The 21,426-nt window shown below is 39.9% G+C and overlaps 1 long non-coding RNA gene across 1 annotated transcript; it reads left to right on the top strand.

The window, feature by feature from the left end:
* The first annotated feature begins 14,366 nt into the window (after nucleotides 1-14,366).
* On the top strand, nucleotides 14,367-21,196 carry LOC117509184. The gene is made up of 3 exons (XR_004560294.1): nucleotides 14,367-14,510; nucleotides 20,014-20,019; nucleotides 21,185-21,196. It is a non-coding gene; the product is annotated as an uncharacterized LOC117509184 (long non-coding RNA).
* The last annotated feature ends 230 nt before the right edge of the window (nucleotides 21,197-21,426 follow it).

Genomic DNA, 21,426 nt, shown 5'->3' with positions numbered 1-21,426 from the left:
TCATGACACTCACAGTTAGTGTCCTCAGTTCCCAAACACTTATTGAGTGTTGTTAGAAGGAAAGGTGATGTAACACAGTGGTAAATATACCACTGTCCCAGTTTTGAAATGTGTTGCAGGCATTCATTTAAAAATGAGCAAATAATTTGCACAAAAACAATAAAAGTTTATCAGTTTGAACATTAAATATCTTGTCTTTGTGGTGTATTCAATTGAATATAGGTTGAAGAGGATTTGCAAATCATTGTATTCTGTTTCTATTTACATTTCACGCAATGTCCCAACTTCATTGGAATTGGGGTTGTAGAAAGAAAAGCTTGTTGAGGGGAAAACTGGTCCAGAATAAAGCATAATCCAGAGACGGAGAACTTTAAAACTGTCACGCACATCTTCGCATGACACGGAGGTACAGAGTTCCAAAAACATGCATCAGGCTTTAAATTAATTCAATAAATCATCAGAAATTGTAAATTTATGTAAATGTGACAGCTTAATTATTTTTATATTTATTTTGATAGTACCTGTACCTGGATGTGTCGCTGTATGTGGTTAAATGATTAAAAAAAAAAGTTGAAAATGTTGAAAACATAAAAGGTTCATTCAGTAGTTCAGCGCAGTTGTCTCACAAGATGTCTCACAAAGACATGAACATACTTCAGTTAAATTTGGCGGAGAAGTCGGCCTTTTTTTTTTTAAACCAGATGCTCCTCCAGAATGATTTGAATTCATGTTTTTAATTATACTACTATTAATTTCCATGTTGCTTGTATTTCAAGGAAATAGCAACATATTCCATTGAAATTTGGTTGTGACACAGGGTTTGAGTCAAAGAAACATTAAGTGCCTTTTAATCCAAATGTGGCTCCAGAAACAGTGCACTTAGTTTTACAGCTACTGAGTGTACCTTGACAAGACACTTCATCTACATTGTCCCAGTCCATCCAGCTGTAAATAGGTGCCAACCTTGGCTGGGGAATCATCCTTCTTAGGACCTCTTTCACTTCCAGCACTTCATGTTAGAGAATCTGGGGATAAACATGGGTACCAATGAGCCTCAGGGACAGTATAAGACTTATATAGGATCGGTGTTGTATTTCAAAGGTTATGATCTATAACCATGACAAACTGGGGTGTGGAGATCACTGTTGCTTGTAGATTTAGTGTAGTGTGCAGTTTAATGATGGAATGTGCTGGGTTTGGACCAGGCATGTGTGCAAAAACAACCATAGAATGCCTGTAGTGTAACTTTTCCACTATTGTGGTAAGAAGAAGAAGTTAGTCCTAGGTCTGTTGGTGCTGGTGCCTATCTCCAAATTCCACAGTGTCAAGCAAATTTGGTTACTTCCCCAACCAAGGCTGGTACCCACGTACAGCTGGGCAGACTGGGACATTGGGACAATGTAGATTAAGTATCTTGTCCAAGGGCACAGACAGGAAGCATGAGTGGGATTCTAACCCAAGTCTACATATTAGCAGGCCATTCCCTTATCCACTCAGCTGCCTGCTCTCTACCAACACTGTGGCACCACTGTGGTGTTTCTGTAAAATCTATGTGTCACATCATGTACAACAACACCATTATGGCCTCCACAGAAATGCAATGAATTACCAAAGTATGGCAAAGGATATGACAGAAAAATAATCAGCTTTCAAACATCTTGAAGATTCAGCCACAGTTAGAGTAAGATTAAAGCACAATGACAGAATATCCCAGAATATCACCAAAGATACCCTGTTGCACCCTCTACATATTTCCAAGGTAAGGACAATGTTTCAAAACATGACCTTCCAGGATGCTTATCTGTAAAAAAAAAAAAGTGAGAAGGGAGCTTTAGTAAAGCAGCAAAGCAGCTCAGATATGTTGGCGTGCAGATGTCTCTCTGAAGCTTGGCTGCTTCTTGCATTACTTTGATGCAGTTGATGATTAATTGGTTTTCCAATATCCTGATTCTGTTCCTGCTCACGTGAAAGCTATAAGATAACCCTCTCTGTCATATATGCTCCATTAGTTGGATATAATGTAAAACACGATGAATTTCCCTCAGGTAGAGCGATAGTTGCTACCAGACATCTACCATCCAGAGTTTGAAGGTTTTTTTTTTTTTTTTATGAGCGCCTTCTTCACAGTGTGTCTGTGTGTAGTGTCAAGATGTGACACTACATGCTAAACAAACCTAAAAACCGTCAGTTCAACCACAAGTCCTTTCTGTTGACCTGTTTTATATCCACTCAGGTTCAACCCACCACACTTGGGTTCACATCACCACAACACATGCACAGTGTGTCCAAAGAAGTGTTGTACACATTACTTTCTTGGTAAACATTTTGTAAACTGCATCACAGAAAATGTAAAGTTCAAAACTCGGTTCCCAGTGTTTTCTGGGTGCTGCTGCCTTCATTTATTTTCTGATATGTCATTAAAATCAACTTGCTTGCACCTGAAAGTCTTCAGAGATATTCCCAGTCATACTAAAAATTGTGGCTGCACAGGGTTTTTGTTTTGTTTTTTTCACCAAAATTGGAAGGAAAATTACTTGGGCTAGTGTGTCCAGAAGATTAACTTTTGGAACAGGTTGGTCTAGGGTCAGGACAAGGTCAAGCAAAACATAGCTCCAAAAAAATCTGTTGACTATAATAGCTAATAATAGTAATAATTTTGAGAAGACGTGAATGATAAAATCCATTAACAATCATTTCTTTATGGTATTCACCTTGGTCATGTTATCAGCCACAGTTTGAAAATTAATTTTAAATTTATATATAGGTTAAAATAAAACTTCTTTGTGTTTATTGGCAGGATCACAAACCCCCTTTTGAGATGGATACTGCCACCTACTGTATTGGAGTCTCTGGAATCAGAACATTCATTTGTGTCAGTCAATACAATACAGAAAGTGAAACAATAAAATGCAAAATAAAATAATCAAAATAGATCATAAATATCTTAACACTATTTTGAAACAGCACAAGTATGACAGTTGTAGTTCAGTGATACAGCACTTTTAAAAGACTGAACAACAGCATGCTGTGAGTGCTGAAGTTTATTTATGGTCTGAAACCATGCACTGATATTGATTCAAACGGTTTTGTTTGTTTGGTTTTTTGTTTGTTTGTTTTATTTGTTGTTGTTTATTTGTTTGTTTGTTTTAATAAGAAAGACATTTAAAATCTGGTAACTACTCTTCACCCAGGCCAACATGGGTGTGCCTCATAAATAGAAATGAAGTTATTAGGAAGTCAAAAAACACATTTACCTAAATACATCTGTGGCTGCTACCAATGTGGACAGAGATCTGTTGAAAAGCTGATATTGATCAGTCAAATCTTTGTGATTGATTGGTTTAAGGGGCTTCACGATGAAGTCAAAAAGTCATACTTTGCACTCACCCAATAAAACAAAACACCTTTTTCACAATACCGCCACAACAAATGTAGCTGGAGAGATGATCTTAAGCTCATATTGATTAGCAAATCATTTTGTATAAACAAGATCATAAAGAAGTCATTAGAAAGTCATAAAATTACTTCACAACCCAGAAAACATATTTTTGCTATATCTGTTTCACAATATAAACTTATATCCCAGTGTGCAGAGCATTCAAAGTGTGCACCAACACTGTGATGCCTTTCCTTTTTTCTTCTTATCAATTTATTTATTCATATATTGATGCAGATTTGGAACTGTTGGATCAAAATATGTATTGTGTGAGTGGGGTTACATCTTTTCTTCTGTAAGTTCTATACTGACCCTGAGGCCCATTGTGTCAGTACTCATCCAAGGATTCTATGGCATGAAGTGGATGAGAGTTGACAACTCCACCTGGAAGTCTTGCCAGTCTACTGCTAGGTTGGTACCCAGTTGAGTGGACTGGGACAATCCAAATGATATGTGTCATCCAAGTACACAGACATGTAGCAAGACCAGGAATCAAACCAAGAACTATACGTATTGGTAGCCCAACTCATATCCAACTAAACTTGAGATAACGACACAGTCTGCCACATTTAGAAGCTAAACTACAATAAAGTAGGTGTAAAATCACAGAGTACCATTGTTTGGCTAGATGGGACAGTATCCAGAGCAATGGATGTCCTGTTAGTTCATGTCTGTCTGACACTGTGGATTTAGATCTGTTCTCTTACTCTGCATATCACTGGAGTGCAGGCTGACCCAAAATAGCATGACTATATCCCAAAACATCTGTGTTATGTAGGGATATAAGTGCCTTCAGGGACATACAGGTCATGTTTCACAACTCAAGTGCGTAATGGAACCAATGACTTGAATTTTTGTGCGTCAGACGTTTTTGCTGTCAGTGAAATGGAGCTCAAGGGGTGATATAGCAGAAAGTTCATTACGCTCTGCAAATCATTGTTGTTGACTATTATGGCATCATAATTACTGTCCATTTCTGCAGGAGCAAAATCAGTCAATCATGCCTGTGGAAGGATGGTCATCTGTAGTTTACAGGCTGCAAAAACATTTTTGTTGCCTCATTAATAATGGTTTGCCTTGCAATTAATCACTTTGTCAAGTTCCTAATAGGGACACTGTAAATCTGGCCTAAATGTCTGAGAAAAAAATAAACAAAATAATGAAATACAATGTGATTATGTGGAGTAAATGAGAGTCTCCCCCAGATGGGACATCAGTCTGACACAGATTACATCCCCAGCCAAGGCTGGATACCCATGTACAGCTGGTTGGACTGTGATAATGCAGATGAAGTGTCTTGCCCAAGGACACTGACCAGGAATAACCAGTGTCCAGTGTAACCAGGAATTTAACCCATGTCTGCATATTTGTAGTCCAACTCCTAATCCCGCTTTCTGTGGGAAATGCATGGCATTGTGTGGTTGATATGCATAGAGCAGGCTGCCCTCAAAAATTGAGTGATCATGTATAAAGGAAGAGATGGTCAGGGAAAGGATATTCCAGGTGCCCTTCAGCATGAGCTGCCTCAGGTTTGACCCCGGGGTCTTCCATTGACTGGAACATTATGGGGCCATTATTGTATAACACATCACTCCATTAAAAAAAAAGTTTTAATTTGTTTTATGGAGTGATGCGTTAGTTTAAATAATTTTAAACTAATGCATCACTCCATAAAAACACTATATAAAAACACTAAGTTATTTAATATAACATATCACTCCATAAAAAAGTTTTAATTTTTTATGGAGTGATACGTCAGATTGAAACGCACAAGTCAGACTCCAGAAAAAAAGTATTAAGTGTAAATTGTCACACAAATCACTGCACGCATTTACAAATGTAACGCGGCAGGAGTGTAGTAAAAGTCACGGGTATGAACACAGCCAATACATATTTTTACACATTTGTGGATCTGGTTACACATGCACAAATCAAAATACACACACACACACAGATTTTCATTTTACACATTTGTGGATCTGATTACACATGCACAGGTCAAAATACACAATATCAATTTATTTCATTTATATAGCACCAAATCACAAAATAGTTGCCTCAAGGCGCTTCACACTAGTAAAGTCTAACCTTACTTGTGTAACCTAATAACCTAATACACATTTGCAAAAACTTTTGCTACAATAATGGCCCCATAGAACATCCCTCAGCACTGCACCACCCGCCAAAAGACAAAACCCTTAGTGCTCTCCTGTGGTTTTACCTGTTCCAGTGATGAGGCTCCACACAGCTGCAGATTCAGTCCTTGGCTAAGAAAATGAAAGAAACTGTCAAAGAAGGTAATTAGACAGAAGAAGATGTCTGCTTTGGCTACATTTATACAAAAAAAAATAAAAAAATCCATACTTTCCCATGTTGAGTTTTTGAATGCAACAGCATTGCAACATGAGGCTAGTTGGGTGCACTGTTAAATTCTCTGGAATGGCATTGGAGGCAGCTTATGGTAATGAAATGAACATTGAGATCACAGGAAAGGGCTCTGGTGCACATGCCTGCAGACATACCAACTGGATGCTCCCTCAAAATGTGTACCATCCATGATTATGTGATAAAACTGTTTATCTTAGAGGGGCATTTTATTGTGACCCGCCCAAGGCAAACCCTGTGCAATTATCATTTGGATTATTTTGGCTAAAATGAAGTGCTCACTATCATGGATTTTATCAGATCTGTGAACAAGAGTTGAGAGAAGAAGGTAATAGTACCCATGGGTTTGAAGACAGTAAAGGCTACGGCAATCTGACATTTGACCCCGATATCCTTGGCCTTCACCCAAATGATTGTCCTCTGTCTGAGCTTGTCAGGGCAATTCTGGAATCAACACGTGTGTGTGCCTTATTTTGCTCAAATTCATTGACAGAAATTAATTATTTACATAAAATTTCAGTCTAACTTCCCAACTTATTGAGTTTAATTGAAATCAATAAATGGATCTGGTAGGAGTAGATCAACAAACAGACGGACAGACCAGTGACTGATGTTTGGCAAATTTGACATCACCTGGACAATTCAAGAACTAACATCCATATGTGTGCGAAGTTTGGTGAAAAACTCAATTATCAGCCTTTCTTCCTGTTTTTTTTTTCCACAACCCACCTACACATTTGTGCCTGGATTAGTGTTTAGCACTACTGTCTCACAGCACGAAGGTCATGAGATCGATTTTCACTTGTGGGCTTTCTGTGTGTGGTTTGCACATTCTCCCCATGTTTGTGTGAGTACCTTCCAGGTGCTCCGGCTTCCTCTCACATACAAATTGTCCGTAAGTGTGCGTGTGGGTGTGAATGTGTTCGTCTGTCTATATGTGGCCCTGTGACATGCTGGCGTCCTGTCCAGGGTGTACCATGCCTCTCGTTTGTGTGTGTGTGTGTGTGTGTGTGTGTGTGTGTGTGTGTGTGTGTGTGTGTGTGTGTGTGTGTGTGTGTGTGTGTGTGTGTGTGTGTGTGTGTGTGTGTGTGTGTGTGTGTGTGTGTGTGTTAAAGTTAGCCATTAGTATCACACTATATCATGCTTACCGCTTCAAATAGTGGAACAGATAACTGTAACAATCATTAATTTCTGAAAGCAAGCACCAAAATTGGCACACATACTCCTTAGACATTACTGTTTTGAAAAAAAAAAAACAAAACCCACTTGAATTTTCAATAGGTGGCCAGGTGGGGGGGTGTAAATTGAAGAATTACACAGGGGTCAAAATAAAAAGGTACTCCAATCATATTGAAAACTATACCACATTATTTGTCTGATCACATAGATTCCAAAAATGTATAGTTTGGACTACCTGTGACTGAATGTTGTGGAGTTATGGGGTAAAAAACAGCAAGAATGGTGACAAAGGTCAATTTCAGTTTGTACAGGGGTCAAAAGTTAATGTTCTAATTTTGGTTAAAAAAAAAGTGATGCAAATTATTGGTTGAATTAATAGGTTTTAAAAGAGAATAGTTATCATTAGTTATTACGGGGTAGTGTATGTCATGTCATAGAATCCAATGGACATCGACATTATTTGAGCTTTACTTACCTTAACTTAAGCATCTATATAGATGCTTATGTTATTTTACTTTGCACACAGAAACTAAATAATTTGATAAAATAATTAAAAATTTTGGAGCTAATAGGATTAGTAAATGGAATAGTTTTGACTGTCTTGAATGTGTGGTTTGCAAGTAAAGGTCAAATAACGTTGACATTCCATTGGATTCTATGACGTGACATACAGTATGCTACCCCGTAACATGATAACTAAGCATGACAAATGCTAAAACTATTCTCTTTTAAATCCCTATTAATTCAGCACCTTTTTATTTTTTTCAAAAACTATATGGATTTGATTCATATGTTTTTACGTCAGCCAAGCTTGAACCTTCGTGCGCATGTGTGAGTTTTTCCACGCCTGTCGGTTGCATCATTCGCCTGTGAGCACGCCTTGTGCGAGGAGTGGTCCAGCCCCCTCGTCGTTGTTTCATTGCGAGGAAATGGCGGAATGATTTGGACTTTTTTCCATCAGAATTTTTTTCAGAAACTGTTAGAGACAAGCAGCTGGAAACCATTCGAAAAATTTATCTGGCTTTCGGTGAAAATTTTACGGGCTTCACAGAGAATAAGGACTGTTACTACAGCTTTAAGGACGCCCCACAATGGTGCACGGTGCACCGCGCTCCGAACCGCCATCGAGAGGCAGAAACCACCACATAATTTCTAAACGGATGGCTGTGTGGAGCCGGGACCGTCATGTGCAATTTCTCTGGTTATCACAAGAGCTGGACGCACGAAGCCTCCGCGTGGCAGAAAATGGCTGATGTCCAGCTCTTGTGATAACCAGAGAAATTGCTCACGACGGTCCCGGCTCCACACAGCGATCCATTTAGAAATGATGTGGTGGTTTCTGCCTCTCGTTGGCGGCTCGGAGCGTGGCACGCCGTGCGCCATTGTGGGGCGTCCTTAAAGCTGTAGTAACACTCCTTATTCTCTGTGAAGCCCGTAAAATTTTCACAGAAAGCCAGATAAATTTTTCGAATGGTTTCCAGCTGCCTGTCTCTAACAGTTTCTGAAAAAATTCTGATGGAAAAAAAGCCCAAATCATTCCGCCATTTCCTCGCAATGAAACGACGAGAGGGGTGGACCACTGCTCACTCAAAGCCTGCCCACAGGCGAATGACGACGCAACCGACAGGTGAAGGTTCAAGCTTGGTTGACGTAAAAACATATGAATCAAATCCATATAGTTTTTGAAAAAAATAAAAAGGTACGATACTTTTTGGACAGACCTCGTATATATATATATAGTAAGCAACTGACACAAAACTTGCCATGGTGACTGGGGGCACTAAAGGTGAGGTCACTACAGCCCTTAGGTTGAAAGTGTACATGCGCACACGGTCAGCCTTATATATTAGATCACGACCCGCTCACTGGAGCCCTTATTTTTGCAGTTCACCTGGTACTCAGGTCAGGTAGCAAGCATCACATTTTACTGACTACGTAGTAGTGGCTGGCTAGGATGTAATTTAATTACAGTCCGAATGGGCCAGCGTGTGCTGTGTGCAAGTCAAGGCATTCATTTTTTCAATTAAAATGTACCCACTGTGTACGGCATGCCAGAGCATTGCCGTGTTAATGACATGCTATCAACGTTTTATCATCATTCACTTGAGTCTCATGAATGTCACAATTTATTCAATGAAAATTAATGACAACATACACACAATGTAATACAACTTACTACACCTTAACTAAAGTGACATGAAATATACAATGACACGGCTAAAATACTGCTCTGTTACCCGTGCGCAGAACGGGTAACAACAGCTAGTCCAACAACAGCTAGTCCAAAATAAAAATAGGATGTTTAGAAATGCTGTGTTGAAAATTCCTTGCTCTGTTTCAAAAAAAAAAAAATGTGAAGAAAATGTTAAATTTCATAGGGGGCTCATAATTTTGTAATCTGTATTTACTCCCCGCATTTTGCGGGGTGCATGCCTAGTCTCTTCCAAAGCCTAGGGGTGTGAACAAACCAAAACCAGCAAAAAGTGCAACACTGTGACATTTATGTTCCTGGTTCAGTACCAAATAAATGAACGGTTGCTAGTTATGGTGACTTGATTTACAGTTAGAATTGTGTTTCAAATATGGCCACCCCAAGTATTCCCCATCTTCATCATTACACATCTTTTAAAATGCTTTGCTTTCTTTCTCAGTCATGTGACACAGTAAAATCACCAGTGTAAAACTAATACTGACAGTGTTAAATTAACACTGCCTACTGTGTCCTACTCAGGCCAGAGTGGGACCATATGTTCACTGGCAGTGTTAATTTAAAACTGGTGATTTTACTGTGTATGGCTCCATCCAAGAGATGCATGTAGCATGGTACGACCCGTTACGGAAATATTTAGCTTTGACATCTGACAAACGAGCCACACATATGTCAGGAAAGCTATAAGCTGTCTCAAACAGGAATTGGCAATTTTGTCAGGAGAAGCAGAAGTTGTCTTTCTGTAACAATCAAGTGTGACAGTTTGTACATTGTGCACAGACTTCCTCCCGTCTTGATTATCTCTCCCTGTTTTGCTCTTGTTCATTGTTAGACAGCTTCAGCAGCAAGAAAAGAGGTGTGTGCGTGAGCCAGCTTTGTGTCTGGGTATGAGCGGTATCATAATGGCTTGGTTTGTGTTCCAGGTCTGTTGGAACTTGTGAAGTCCTGCTAAGTATTTAAAAACTTGCCAAACAATAGTGTCTGGTTTGGCTCATCAGTCCAGTCAGTGAGGGAGGTGGAACAGGAGAAGAAACACCTGGAGATCCTCAGCCACCACCTAAGAGTCAAATATTGGCCTTACTTATATGTTGGCTGTGAGTATAAATATAAAGTACATACACAATGAATGCATTATATTTATCACAATATTTTCTTGGCTTTATCAAAAGCCTGGACACATCCAATGCAAACTGTAGAGAATGAATGGATATATAAATAGTTCACCCCCTCCATTTTAAGACGATACCTCACACTTACACTGTATATATGCTGTACAAAGCCTCTGTGATGGCACCCATACATGTTCTGAATGGAGGGTTTGAAGCAGAAATCGAGTAGTTTGTCACCATCTTGGCAATGCTTGACACTTTGTGACTTCTGGCTAACCCTTGAATGGGTGAAGAACTGGAGCTTGGGCATGAGACCAACATGGTAAATGAAGCCCAAACACACCCCCCATCTTGGAATTACCAAACAAACTAAGGTTAACAGTCTATTCTTGGTTGGGCAACTTATTATTTTCTTATATTAACAGTCAAGTGGCCTCTGTGTGTATATGCATGCGTGTGTGTACCTTCGATCACGGAGAAACTGGAGAGAGCTGACATTTGCCATTTGGTATGCTTATATATTTTGGCTCAAGGATGGATGCCGTGAAAATGGAAAGATGATAGGACTAATATTTTTGGAGAAATTAGGGATACTAGCTAACAACAGTGAACAATGGACATTGGTAATTAAATTCTGGACTCACACACCATTCCAGCAGGGGGCAGTCAATCAACTATATAATAAAAGCAAAGTAGCCTCTGTGTACATGTACGCCTGAGTGTGTATAACTTTGATGATAGCCAAACTTTGTAGAACTGACATTTGCCGTTTGGTATGCGTATGTGTTTTGGGTCAAGGATGAACGCTGCCAAAACGGAACATTGATAGGACTAAAATTTTTGGAGAAGCTACAGATAACAGCTAAGAACACTGAACAATGAACATTGATAATTACTCACACCCAGCTGTATTTAGATGTTCCAAGGTCAAGATATAAACACTGGGGTGATCAGTCTTTCGCAGTAGCTGGCCCCAGACTGTGGGACAAGCTACCTCTTGAGTTACGTACTATTCCTGACCTAGCACTTTTGAAATCTAAGTTAAAGACTTATTTATTTAAAAAGGCTTTTAACACCTAGTGGGGGGGACGTTCTGTTTTTTACATGCTGTTTTAAAATTTTATTGTTTTATTTTTGTGAATTTGTGTTTTTAATGTTAAGCGCTCCGGACACCAGTCGGTGCTGTAAAGCACTCTATAAATAAATGTTGATTGATTGATTGATTGACCCCATTCCAGCAGGGGGTGGTGAATCATCTATACAGTGAGGAAAATAAGTATTTGAACACCCTGCAATTTTGCAAGTTCTCACACTTAGAAATCATGGAGGGATCTGAAATTTTCATCTTAGGTGTATGTCCACTGTGAGAGACATAATCTAAAAAAAAAAAAAAAAAATCCGGAAATCACAATGCATGATTTTTTTTTACTTATTTGTATTTTACTGCTGCAAATAAGTATTTGAACACCTGTGAAAATCAATGTTAATATTTGGTACAGTAGCCTTTGTTTGCAATTACAGAGGTCAAACGTTTCCTGTAGTTTTTCGCCAGGTTTTCACACACTGCAACAGGGATTTTAGTCCACTCATCCATAAAGATCTCTAGATCTTTCAGGTTTGGAGTTTCAGCTCCCTCCAAAGATTTTCTATTGAGTTCAGGTCTGGAGACTGGCCAGGCCACGCCAGGACCTTGAAATGCTTCTTACGGAGCCCCTCCTTAGTTGCCCTGGCTGCGTGTTTGGGGTCATTGTCATGCTGGAAGACCGAACCATGACCCATCTTCAGTGCTCTTACTGAGGGAAGGAGGTTGTTTGCCAAAATCTTGCAATACATGACCCCATCCATCCTCCCTTCAATACGGTGCAGTCGTCCTGTCCCCTTTGCAGAAGAGCACCCCCAGAGTATGATGTTTCCACCCCCATGCTTCATGGTTGGGATGGTTTTCTTGGGGTTGTTCTCATCCTCTAAACACGGTAAGTGGAGTTGATTCCAAAAACCTCTATTCTGGTTTCATCTGACCACATGACCTTCTCCCATGCCTCCTCTGGATCATCCAGATGGTCACTGGTGAACTTCAAACGGGCCTGGACATGTGCTGGCTTGAGCAGGGGGACCTTGCTGCCCTGCAGGATTTTAAACTGTGACAGCATCATGTGTTACTAATGTAATCTCTGTGACTGTGGTCTCAGGTCTCTTCTGGTCATTGACCAGGTCCTCCTGTGTAGTTGTGAGCTTTCTCAGAATCATCCTTACCCCACAAAGTGAGATCTTGCATGGAATCCCAGACTGAGGGAGATTGACAGTCATCTTGTGTTTCTTCCACTTTCTAATAAATAATCAGAACAGTTGTTGTCTTTTACCAAGCTGCTTGCCTGTTGTCCATCCCAGCCTTGTGCAGGTCTACAGTTTTGTCCCTGGTGTCCTTAGACAGCTCTTTGGTCTTGGCTATGGTGGACAGGTTGGAGTGTGATTGATTGAGTGTGTGAACAGGGGTCTTTTATACAGGTAACAAGTTCAAACAGGTGCAATTAATACAAGTAAAGAGTGCAGAATAAGAGGGCTTCTTAAAGAAAAATTAACAGGTCTGTGAGAGCCAGAATTCCTGCTGGTTGGTAGGTGTTCAAATACTTATTTGCAGCAGTAACATACAAATAAATTATTAAAAAAAATCATACATTGTGATTTCCGGATTTTTTTTTTTTTTAGATTATGTCTCTCACAGTGGACATGCACCTCAGATGAAAATTTCAGACCCCTCCATGATTTCTAAGTGGGAGAACTTGCAAAATTGCAGGGTGTTCAAATACTTATTTTCCTCACTGTTTATTAAAAGTGAAGTGGCACCTGCGTACATGTACTGTATGCATGCATGCATGATTTTAATAATTGTAAATATGTTAAAAACACATTGATGACACAAGAAAGTGAAAGAAAGTGGTCCATTTAAAAATCAAATGACAAAACAGAAGTAATAATACACAAGTAATAGAAGTAATAATAATAATAGTGTGTATATGATAACAAGAACCTAAACAATTTATAAATACATTAAGACAGTAACTTAACATTAAAAATGCATAATTAATAGGAACTAACAGGGTTAAGTTCTTCCTCTAAAAACTGTTGAGGTCTAAGGTTCTAAAAACATGCTGGACTCACACACCATTCCAACTCATTATAGAAACTTTGCTTAAATTATTACCATCTTTGAAAAATTTTAGCTACCTATTTTATAAACATTACCCAGTCTAGAGCCTGTGGATTCACATGGGCAACACACTAGTGCACAGTGCATATTTTAAAAGACTGGGTGGAGATATAAAAAAGTAATGACTAAAAAAATTGTATCAGTAGTCATGGATTAACAATGTGTGGATATACCAAGTCATCGATACCCACTATGATTGACTGCTGGGATAGGCTCCAGACCCCCCTGAGCCTTAATTGGAGTAAGTGGGTTGGAAAATGCATGACTGAATGAATGAATATTATTACCCACTAATTCATGCTAACAATGTTAATTCATTCATTCATTCATTTCTTTCATTTTCAACTATCCGGGTCATGGTGGCAGCAGAGCAAGCAGCTTAACCCACACGTCCCTATCCTCAGCCAAGTCCTGTAGCTCTTCCCGGGGGATCCCAAGGCATTCCCAGGCCAGCTGGGAAATATAATATCTCCAGTGAGTCGTTGGTCTTTGCCGAGGGCTTGGAAGACCTCCTTAGGGAGACAACCGGGGGCATCTTCAACAACTGCCCAAGTGTTAAGATACAAATGAAATAATAAAAAAAAAAAAAAAATCACTTATAATGGAAATACTGGAGCACATTCTTCTCATGGTCTGTTAGTACAATTAACTACACAGCAAGCCATATTACCTCAAATATTTGCAATAAAATGCTCAGAAAGGACAAAACACAGTAGAATCCACAGTAACCACGGGACTCCAAACATGACTCAAAACACGAAGAAAAAATTGTCAAATTTGTTATTACTTTACAGAAACGGAAGAAAAAGGAATATTAGGATGCTCAAAACAAATAGCATTACCCGCATTTTTCTTACTGTGACCCTTATTTAAGGATGAAGGCAGAAGATATACATACTGGTTGTAATGCAGTTACTCTGAAAATCTGAGTGAAATGGGTCATTCCAGACAATGTTCAGAAGAACAGTGTACTTTGATTAAAAAGTTGATCGGGGAGGGGAATACATATAAAGACGTGAAGATAGTAACAGGCTGCTCAGCTAAAAAAAACCTCAAATGCTTTAAAATGGCAACCAACACCATAAAAACATGGAAGAAAACAGAAAACCGCTATTTGAATGGATCAAAGAATAGCCACAATGTCAAAGACTCAGCGAATGATCAGTTCCATGGTGATCAAAGAAGGTCTAAAGTTACCAGTGAGTATTGTAACAATTAGAAGATGCCTATGTGAAGCTAGTGTATGGACAAGAAGCACCCACCAAGTCGCATTGATGAAAAAACAGTGTGGTAAAGAGGTTACAATATGCCAAACAACACATTGACTGGGCGAAAGAGAAATCGTGGACTGATGAAAGCAAGAATGTTGTTTTTGGGTCTAAGGACAGCAGACAGGTTGTCAGATGACCCCCAAAGGCTGAATTCAAGCCACAGTACACTGTAAAGACACTGTAAAGACACTGTAGCATGGTGGAGCAACTATGATATCAAATCAAAATCAAATCAAATCAACTTTATTTATATAGCGCCAAATCACAACAAACAACTGCCTCAAGGCGCTTTATATTGTAAGGCAAGGCCATACAATAATTACGGAAAAACCCCAACGGTCAAAACGACCCCCTGTGAGCAAGCACTTGGCGACAGTGGGAAGGAAAAACTCCCTTTTAACAGGACGAAACCTCCAGCAGAACCAGGCTCAGGGAGGGGCAGTCTTCTGCTGGGACTGGTTGGGGCTGAGGGAGAGAACCAGGAAAAAGACATGCTGTGGAAGAGAGCAGAGATCAATCACTAATGATTAAATGCAGAGTGGCGCATACAGAGCAAAAAGAGAAAGAAACACTCAGTGCATCATGGGAACCCCCCAGCAGTCTAAGTCTATAGCAGCATAACTAAGGGATGCTTTCAGGGTCACCTGATCCAGCCCTAACTATAAGCTTTAGCAAAAGGGAAAGTTTTAAGCCTAATCTTAAAAGTAGAGAGGGTGTCTGTCTCCCTGATCTGAATTGGGAGCTGGTTCCACAGGAGAGGAGCCTGAAAGCTGAAGGCTCTGCCTCCCATTCTACTCTTACAAACCCTAGGAACTACAAGTAAGCCTGCAGTCTGAGAGCGAAGCGCTCTATTGGGGTGATATGGTACTATGAGGTCCCTAAGATAAGATGGGACCTGATTATTCAAAACCTTATAAGTAAGAAGAAGAATTTTAAATTCTATTCTAGAATTAACAGGAAGCCAATGAAGAGAGGCCAGTATGGGTGAGATATGCTCTCTCCTTCTAGTCCCTGTTAGTACTCTAGCTGCAGCACCGCTGCAGCTCCTGTTCCGGAGCACAGCGGTGTTTTTCTGTATCTGTTAGCTGTTTAATCTGCGCAGTTAGATTGATCTAGTTATCTAGATTACGATTTGTTTCCCAGTGTAATCTTTACGTGCCTTAACTAAAGCACTCCTTCTGCTGAATCACCTCTAAATTATTTACACATTATTCACTTTGCGTGTTTTTAGGAATCCGCTAGCTTAGCGTAGCTACTAGCTCTTAGCCGATTTAGCATGGCGGCTTCTCCTGTCTCTCCCGCACTTTTCTGCTCTGGGTGTGAAATGTTTAGTTATTCCTCGGCCTCCTTTAGCAGTAATGGTACTTGTAATAAGTGTAGCTTATTCGTAGCTTTGGAGGCCAGGCTGGGCGAATTGGAGACTCGGCTCCGCACCGTGGAAAATTCTACAGCTAGCAAGGCCCCTGTAGTCGGTGCGGACCAAGGTAGCTTAGCCGCCGTTAGTTCCCCCCTGGCAGATCCCGAGCAGCCGGGAAAGCAGGCCGACTGGGTGACTGTGAGGAGGAAGCGTAGCCCTAAACAGAAGCCCCGTGTACACCGCCAACCCGTTCACATCTCTAACCGTTTTTCCCCACTCGACGACACACCCGCCGAGGATCAAACTCTGGTTATTGGCGACTCTGTTTTGAGAAATGTGAAGTTAGCGACACCAGCAACCATAGTCAATTGTCTTCCGGGGGCCAGAGCAGGCGACATTGAAGGAAATTTGAAACTGCTGGCTAAGGCTAAGCGTAAATTTGGTAAGATTGTAATTCACGTCGGCAGTAATGACACCCGGTTACGCCAATCGGAGGTCACTAAAATTAACATTAAATCGGTGTGTAACTTTGCAAAAACAATGTCGGACTTTGTAGTTTTCTCTGGGCCCCTCCCCAATCGGACCGGGAGTGACATGTTTAGCCGCATGTTCTCCTTGAATTGCTGGCTGTCTGAGTGGTGTCCAAAAAATGAGGTGGGCTTCATAGATAATTGGCAAAGCTTCTGGGGAAAACCTGGTCTTGTTAGGAGAGACGGCATCCATCCCACTTTGGATGGAGCAGCTCTCATTTCTAGAAATCTGGCCAATTTTCTTAAATCCTCCAAACCGTGACTATCCAGGGTTGGGACCAGGAAGCAGAGTTGTAGTCTTACACACCTCTCTGCAGCTTCTCTCCCCCTGCCATCCCCTCATTACCCCATCCCCGTAGAGACGGTGCCTGCTCCCAGACTACCAATAACCAGCAAAAATCTATTTAAGCATAAAAATTCAAAAAGAAAAAATAATATAGCACCTTCAACTGCACCACAGACTAAAACAGTTAAATGTGGTCTATTAAACATTAGGTCTCTCTCTTCTAAGTCCCTGTTGGTAAATGATATAATAATTGATCAACATATTGATTTATTCTGCCTAACAGAAACCTGGTTACAGCAGGATGAATATGTTAGTTTAAATGAGTCAACACCCCCGAGTCACACTAACTGTCAGAATGCTCGTAGCACGGGCCGGGGTGGAGGATTAGCAGCAATCTTCCATTCCAGCTTATTAATTAATCCAAAACCCAGACAGAGCTTTAATTCATTTGAAAGCTTGTCTCTTAGTCTTGTCCATCCAAATTGGAAGTCCCAAAAACCAGTTTTATTTGTTATTATCTATCGTCCACCTGGTCGTTACTGTGAGTTTCTCTGTGAATTTTCAGACCTTTTGTCTGACTTAGTGCTTAGCTCAGATAAGATAATTATAGTGGGCGATTTTAACATCCACACAGATGCTGAGAATGACAGCCTCAACACTGCATTTAATCTATTATTAGACTCTATTGGCTTTGCTCAAAAAGTAAATGAGTCCACCCACCACTTTAATCATATCTTAGATCTTGTTCTGACTTATGGTATGGAAATAGAAGACTTAACAGTATTCCCTGAAAACTCCCTTCTGTCTGATCATTTCTTAATAACATTTACATTTACTCTGATGGACTACCCAGCAGTGGGGAATAAGTTTCATTACACTAGAAGTCTTTCAGAAAGCGCTGTAACTAGGTTTAAGGATATGATTCCTTCTTTATGTTCTCTAATGCCATATACCAACACAGTGCAGAGTAGCTACCTAAACTCTGTAAGGGAGATAGAGTATCTCGTCAATAGTTTTACATCCTCATTGAAGACAACTTTGGATGCTGTAGCTCCTCTGAAAAGAGAGCTTTAAATCAGAAGTGTCTGACTCCGTGGTATAACTCACAAACTCGTAGCTTAAAGCAGATAACCCGTAAGTTGGAGAGGAAATGGCGTCTCACTAATTTAGAAGATCTTCACTTAGCCTGGAAAAAGAGTCTGTTGCTCTATAAAAAAGCCCTCCGTAAAGCTAGGACATCTTTCTACTCATCACTAATTGAAGAAAATAAGAACAACCCCAGGTTTCTTTTCAGCACTGTAGCCAGGCTGACAAAGAGTCAGAGCTCTATTGAGCTGAGTATTCCATTAACTTTAACTAGTAATGACTTCATGACTTTCTTTGCTAACAAAATTTTAACTATTAGAGAAAAAATTACTCATAACCATCCCAAAGACGTATCGTTATCTTTGGCTGCTTTCAGTGATGCCGGTATTTGGTTAGACTCTTTCTCTCCGATTGTTCTGTCTGAGTTATTCTCATTAGTTACTTCATCCAAACCATCAACATGTTTATTAGACCCCATTCCTACCAGGCTGCTCAAGGAAGCCCTACCATTATTTAATGCTTCGATCTTAAATATGATCAATCTATCTTTGTTAGTTGGCTATGTACCACAGGCTTTTAAGGTGGCAGTAATTAAACCATTACTTAAAAAGCCATCACTTGACCCAGCTATCTTAGCTAATTATAGGCCAATCTCCAACCTTCCTTTTCTCTCAAAAATTCTTGAAAGGGTAGTTGTAAAACAGCTAACTGATCATCTGCAGAGGAATGGTCTATTTGAAGAGTTTCAGTCAGGTTTTAGAATTCATCATAGTACAGAAACGGCATTAGTGAAGGTTACAAATGATCTTCTTATGGCCTCGGACAGTGGACTCATCTCTGTGCTTGTTCTGTTAGACCTCAGTGCTGCTTTTGATACTGTTGACCATAAAATTTTATTACAGAGATTAGAGCATGCCATAGGTATTAAAGGCACTGCGCTGCGGTGGTTTGAATCATATTTGTCTAATAGATTACAATTTGTTCATGTAAATGGGGAATCTTCTTCACAGACTAAAGTTAATTATGGAGTTCCACAAGGTTCTGTGCTAGGACCAATTTTATTTACTTTATACATGCTTCCCTTAGGCAGTATTATTAGACGGTATTGCTTAAATTTTCATTGTTACGCAGATGATACCCAGCTTTATCTATCCATGAAGCCAGAGGACACACACCAATTAGCTAAACTGCAGGATTGTCTTACAGACATAAAGACATGGATGACCTCTAATTTCCTGCTTTTAAACTCAGATAAAACTGAAGTTATTGTACTTGGCCCCACAAATCTTAGAAACATGGTGTCTAACCAGATCCTTACTCTGGATGGCATTACCCTGACCTCTAGTAATACTGTGAGAAATCTTGGAGTCATTTTTGATCAGGATATGTCATTCAAAGCGCATATTAAACAAATATGTAGGACTGCTTTTTTGCATTTACGCAATATCTCTAAAATCAGAAAGGTCTTGTCTCAGAGTGATGCTGAAAAAACTAATTCATGCATTTATTTCCTCTAGGCTGGACTATTGTAATTCATTATTATCAGGTTGTCCTAAAAGTTCCCTAAAAAGCCTTCAGTTAATTCAAAATGCTGCAGCTAGAGTACTGACGGGGACTAGAAGGAGAGAGCATATCTCACCCATATTGGCCTCTCTTCATTGGCTTCCTGTTAATTCTAGAATAGAATTTAAAATTCTTCTTCTTACTTATAAGGTTTTGAATAATCAGGTCCCGTCTTATCTTAGGGACCTCGTAGTACCATATCACCCCAATAGAGCGCTTCGCTCTCAGACTGCAGGCTTACTTGTAGTTCCTAGGGTTTGTAAGAGTAGAATGGGAGGCAGAGCCTTCAGCTTTCAGGCTCCTCTCCTGTGGAACCAGCTCCCAATTCAGATCAGGGAGACAGACACCCTCTCTACTTTTAAGATTAGGCTTAAAACTTTCCTTTTTGCTAAAGCTTATAGTTAGGGCTGGATCAGGTGACCCTGAACCATCCCTTAGTTATGCTGCTATAGACGTAGACTGCTGGGGGGTTCCCATGATGCACTGTTTCTTTCTCTTTTTGCTCTGTATGCACCACTCTGCATTTAATCATTAGTGATTGATCTCTGCTCCCCTCCACAGCATGTCTTTCTTGGTTCTCTCCCTCAGCCCCAACCAGTCCCAGCAGAAGACTGCCCCTCCCTGAGCCTGGTTCTGCTGGAGGTTTCTTCCTGTTAAAAGGGAGTTTTTCCTTCCCACTGTAGCCAAGTGCTTGCTCACAGGGGGTCGTTTTGACCGTTGGGGTTTTACATAATTATTGTATGGCCTTGCCTTACAATATAAAGCGCCTTGGGGCAACTGTTTGTTGTGATTTGGCGCTATATAAAAAAATTGATTGATTGATTGATTTTGAATTAACTGAAGGCTTTTCAGGGAACTTTTAGGACAACCTGATAATAATGAATTACAATAGTCCAGCCCAGAGGAAATAAATGCATGAATTAGTTTTTCAGCATCACTCTGAGACAAGACCTTTCTAATTTTAGAGATATTGCGCAAATGCAAAAAAAGCAGTCCTACATATTTGTTTAATATGCGCATTGAATGACATATCCTGATCAAAAATGACTCCAAGATTTCTCACAGTATTACTAGAGGTCAGGGTAATGCCATCCAGAGTAAGGATCTGGTTAGACACCATGTTTCTAAGATTTGTGGGGCCAAGTACAATAACTTCAGTTTTATCTGAGTTTAAAAGCAGGAAATTAGAGGTCATCCATGTCTTTATGTCTGTAAGACAATCCTGCAGTTTAGCTAATTGGTGTGTGTCCTCTGGCTTCATGGATAGATAAAGCTGGGTATCATCTGCGTAACAATGAAAATTTAAGCAATGCTGTCTAATAATACTGCCTAAGGGAAACGTATAAAGTGAATAAAATTGGTCCTAGCACAGAACCTTGTGGAACTCCATAATTAACCTTAGTCTGTGAAGAAGATTCCCCATTTACATGAACAAATTGTAATCTATTAGATAAATATGATTCAAACCACTGCAGCGCAGTGCCTTTAATACCTATGGCATGCTCTAATCTGTGTAATAAAATTTTATGGTCAACAGTATCAAAAGCAGCACTGAGGTCTAACAGAACAAGCACAGAGATGAGTCCACTGTCTGAGGCCATAAGAAGATCATTTGTAACCTTCACTAATGCTGTTTCTGTACTATGATGGATTCTAAAACCTGACTGAAACTCTTCAAATAGACTATTCCTCTGCAGATGATCAGTTAGCTGTTTTACAACTACCCTTTCAATAATTTTTGAGAGAAAAGGAAGGTTGGAGATTGGCCTATAATTAGCTAAGATAGCTGGGTCAAGTGATGGCTTTT

This window comes from Thalassophryne amazonica, chromosome 4 (assembly GCF_902500255.1).
Source record: "Thalassophryne amazonica chromosome 4, fThaAma1.1, whole genome shotgun sequence".
Lineage (NCBI taxonomy): Eukaryota > Metazoa > Chordata > Actinopteri > Batrachoidiformes > Batrachoididae > Thalassophryne > Thalassophryne amazonica.
The sequence above is the reverse complement of the archived record's forward strand: the minus strand, read 5'-3'. Positions and strand labels throughout refer to the sequence as shown.